At 47.0% G+C, this 4,931-nt stretch overlaps 1 pseudogene; it reads right to left on the bottom strand.

The window, feature by feature from the left end:
- Positions 1 to 1,858: 1,858 nt before the first annotated feature.
- On the bottom strand, positions 1,859 to 4,625 carry LOC125341755 (annotated as a pseudogene).
- Between the last annotated feature and the right edge of the window lie 306 nt (positions 4,626 to 4,931).

Below are 4,931 nucleotides of genomic sequence, written 5' to 3'. Positions count from 1 at the left end.
TTCTCCCCTATTTCCTCCCAGAAGGTGGGGAAATCGGGAGGTGTCAATCTATTTATTGTTATTTACACTAGCAAACGGGTTTGATATTCTGCATGGCTTTATGTAAGAAGCTTCTAAACAAAGCCCAGGGTTATAAAACAGTGCAATAATATAGAGTGTAGTGTCATATACCATCCTTTGAAATATCATTTTAAGACAAAATTCAATTAACCTTTCAAGAAGCAACAGGATTCATTCTGTGAGCTAGGCTGGTCTGCTTCCTAAAAAGCAGATTCCTTTGCATCCAATAGACATTTTTCCTCCAACTAGACTTCTTTATAAAAAATGCAGGAGTTTTATTCAGTTTCTTTAAAGAAACAAAATCCAGCTTTTCTCAAAACCCAGAGCAGCCTGTTTCTCAGTAATGAGACATTGGTATATCATGTGTGGCTTTCTCACAGATAAGTCTAAACGAATCAAGTGAGATATTCCTTAAAGGCTGTAGACAAAGGTGGATCAAAGTATGGAGAAATCCTTTGTTTGAGCCTCTTTGATTGTAAGAGCTGCAACTTTTATAGTCTAATAAATATAATTACCTACTCAAAGAAAACAAGGTGAAAAATAAAATGTCACTGTTTTTAGTTTGCCTTAAAAATTAAAACAGAAAACATAGCCATGGGCTGTGTCAAGACTATGAAAATCCTCTGCTGGTAGCTTGTAAAGACACAAAATGAAAGCCAGTTGCTGGTGGCCTGTAATTCTAGCTACTCAGGAGGCTGAGATCTGAGGGGCCCATTTCAAAGCCAGCCCAAGAAGAAAGTCTTGAGGCTCTTACCCTAAGTAACCAGCAAAAAGCCAGAAGTGGACTTGTGGCTCAAGGGGTAGAGTGCTAGCCTCATGAAACGAAGTGAAGGATCAGTGCACACCCCACCCAGGCCCTGAATGCAAGCCCCAGTTGCACTCATGGGTGGGGATGCATGCGTGGAGGCAAGGAGATGCTTGAAGCTCACTTAGAGGCAGCACAGAGGAAAGATGGGGCACCACTGTCCCCTCCTGGGCAGAGCTCTTCCTGCTCAACCACCAAGCACTGACTGTGGGATGGTAGTCTTTCAGAAATTCAGGGTGCTGGATCACAGTTTCAAATGTGGATAAAGTGATCTTGACAAACTCCTCAAATGCTGCGAGCCCTGGGAATACAGTTGGTCATCATTCTTGCTGATTGTCTGAATTTATTTTTCTGCCAGTTGTGGGATTTGAACTCAGGGCCTGGGCACTCTCCCTGAGCTCTTTTGCTCAAGTTTAGCACTCTTCCACTTGAGCAACAGTGCCACTCAGATCAGATTCTCATGGTCTTTCCTGCCTGGAGCTGGCTTTGAAGCATGATCCTCAGATCTCAGCCTCCTGAGTAGCTGGGATGACAGGTGTGATGACCAGCACCCACCTTCCCACCTGCATGTTCTAAATGTCACTGTTAGTTGTTTCACACACAGGCACAAATATCTGGGCCGGTCATCATTTGCTCGTGGATGTTCGTTTCTCCCGGGTTGATCAACTTAATGTGACTCTGGTAAACATGACATCTTTAGTAAAGGCAGCAAACAAATGCTGAAAGAAAATACAGACTGCTACAACACAATATTATATAAGGTACATGACATTTCATATAACAACTATCCTATGGGTCCTGGTGGACCATGGCTCAAAGACAGCCCAGGCAAGAAAGACTCTGAGACTCTTCTCTCCAATGACCACCAAAAAGCAGGAATTAGGACTATGGCTCAAAGTGGTGGTGTGCCAGCCTTGAGTGAAAGAGCTCAGGGACAGTGCCCAAGCCACAAGTTTAAGCCCCATGACTGACCAAAAAAGAAAAGAACAGAAATCAATGTAGAAATTTGTCACCATCTAAAGAGACATGATACAAACAACATTGGACAAAGCAAGCCTACATGATTAACAATTGGAAGGCAGTTGTATCCCATTCTCCCAAATTTATCTGAAATATCTTCAGTGACGTTTAAGACTAAGCTTTATGAAAGTGCTCAATCAAGCATATGCAACAGGGTGGGGCATCTAGCGAACAAAATGCATTATTCAGGACAAAGAATGTGCTTTTTCTCCAAATGTCAAACTTTCTTACAGTCAACAGATAAAAAGGTCATTCCTCTCGAGACAAAAATCTAATGCCACTGGATTTCTTTCAATACATCAGATTCAAATGGCAGAGGAAAAGTAAAAAGAAACACAACAGATCTCATGTTTTCCGTGGGTGCTCTATGCCAGTGCTGGTGGCTCCTGCCTGTCCCCAATAACCCAGGAGGCTGAGATCTGAGGATCACAGTTCAAAGCCAGCCTAACCAGGAAAGTCCATAAAACTCTGACCTCCAATGCAGCAGTAAAATAGCCTGAAGTGGAGCTGTGGCTCAAGTGGCAGAGCACCCAGCCTTGGACACACACACACACACATACACACACACACGATCTCAGAGATAGTGCCTAGGCCACGAGTTCAAGCACCAGGCCTGGCACAAACAGAAATTGGTACTCACCAGAAAGGTGCCATAACTTAAGAGAAATTCTTCCATTATCACTTGAGGCTGAAACACCTATGCACTTGGTAGCGGAAGAAGAGAGTGCAAAGATCGAAGCCTGAATACCAGGAGTGATGTTGAGCTCAAGGAGAAGACCCTGAAGGGCATGGCCCATGTCACTGCCCCCACCCTGAGTCTGATTCCAGAGGGCACTGGGTGTCACCTGGATTCCCTTGGAAAAGGGAAGCACCTGGGAGGTGACCAGGTGCAGGGCCATGGGCATCATGGGAAGGCACAGCTTCAGTTGCCTGCCTTGAAATGTAGAGGGGTGTTTGTAGCCAGGCATGTTATCCAGGGCTTGGAGGATTTTATGCAAGACACATCACAAATGGTTGGGCATGATGGCTCATGCCTGTAACCTTGGCTACCCAGGAGGCTGAGGTCTGAGGATCACAGTTCAAAGCCAGCCAGAGTAGGAAAGTCTGTGAGATTCTTATCTCCAGTGAACCACCAGAAAACCAGAAGTGGTGCTGTGGCTCAAGTGATAGAGTGCTAGCCTTGAGCTGAAGAGCTCATCGACAGTGCCCAGGCCCTGAGTTCAAGTTTCAGGACTGGCAAAAAAAAAGTGAGGGTGAAATAAACATAGAAAGGAGAGAAGAGAGGGAGATAGTAGCCTACCCACAATTCCCAGCTTCTCCTGGGCAATGTGACAGATGAGCACCTCCAAACATCTGGACAGACATGTGCCACAGCTCTGCTGCTCCTCACATGGCATGGTCTTCCTGCTGTTCCTCTCGATGCACATCACCAGCCTGCAGGCGACAGGGAGACATGGCAGCTCTGCTGTGCCTAACGTTCGAACCTTTTCATGTATCTTTGGCTACCAGTTCTGTATAATGTGTGTGAGAATGAGAGTACTGGCCTTGGGCACTTTCCCTTGCTCTTTTTGTGTCAGTGGTGGGACTTGAATTTGGGGCCTGGGTGCTGTTCCTGAGCTTGTCCACTCAAGGCTAATACTCTGCCACTTTGAGCCACATATGATGCCAATTCAGGTTTCTGGTAGTTCATTAGAGATCAGAGTCCCACGGACTTTCCCATCCTGGCTGGCCTCAAAGCTTGGTCCTCTGGATCTCAGCCTCCAGTGAGCTAGCAAAAAGCCAAAGTGGAGGTGTGGCTCGAGTGGGAGAGGGCCAGCCTTGTATGGGCCAGGTCCACCATGGCTCACAATTCTCACATTCACCTGGAGACCATGATAGACGCTCTGTGCACTCCACAGCCAGGATGTGGCAGGCTGTCCTTTAGTCCCTCCTGGGGAGAGTCTCACCTCGTCTGGCAGCTGAGCAGCAGCTTTTTGAGGCTATGAAACGGAATATAGAGAACCACAAGGAAGGCTTTGGCTCAAATGGCAGTGGATGGGCTGCCAAGGAACAGATGGTCAAAAACAGAAATCCTACAGGAGACAGCCGAGTCTCTAGAAAGTTCTTGTGGAACACGTGTGAAGAACGTCCAGCCATCTCCATTGTGCAGAGTGGACAGATTATAATCCTCAAACATGACAAGAAATAAAAAGCATACCAGCTACCTGATTTTGTTTTTTGTTTTTGTTTTTTTCAGTCATGGGACTTGAACTCAGGGCCTTGGTGCTGTCACTGAGCTTTGCCACTCAACACTACTGCTCTACCACCTGAGCCACAGCCCCATTTATGGTTTCCTGGTGATTCATTGGAGATAAAAGTCTCACAGGCTTTTCTGCATGGGCTGGCTTTGCATCTCAGTCCTCAGATCTCAGCTTCCAGAGTAGCCAGGATTACAGGTGAGCAGTACTAGTACCGGGCTCAAGATGGTCATTATGAGGCAGAGGGAGGGAGCAGCAAGGCCCCCCTTTTCCTGGGTGAGGCTCTGCAGGTGGGTGCAGCAGGACAGCATGCCATTGAAGAGGGTCAGCAGGTACTGCTGCACCTTGCAGATGGCATGGGCCAGTGCACTGATGACTGTAGTCGGCCCCAATGTCTCAATCATGTTCCAGAAGGCGGTGGGGCACTGGCGGGTGAGTCGACACAGGGCCTGCAAGGAGCCACAGGCACCGTGACGGAGGTGGAAAACCTGCTGGGTGCCCATGGCTCAGATCGTCATCCTTGGCAGTCAGGAGGCTGAGATCCAGAGGATTGCAGCTCAAAGCCAAATGCCAGGTAAGAAAGTCTGTGTTGACTCCTTTCCCATGAACCACCAACAAAAGGACTGGGAGTGGAGTTGTGGCCTAAGCAGTAGAGCACCAGCCTTAAAAGAGAAAGCCTAGGGACAGCACCTGGGCCCCGAGTTCAAGTCTCAGTACTGGCACAAAACACACAAAAAAAATGAAAATATCTATTTGCAAGGAATAAGAAATTCAGACTTTACACACCTAACTGTAACCCCTGTGTACAT

Source organism: Perognathus longimembris, chromosome 25, assembly GCF_023159225.1.
Source record: "Perognathus longimembris pacificus isolate PPM17 chromosome 25, ASM2315922v1, whole genome shotgun sequence".
Classification (NCBI taxonomy): domain Eukaryota; kingdom Metazoa; phylum Chordata; class Mammalia; order Rodentia; family Heteromyidae; genus Perognathus; species Perognathus longimembris.
This window is presented reverse-complemented; position numbering and strand designations above follow the sequence as displayed.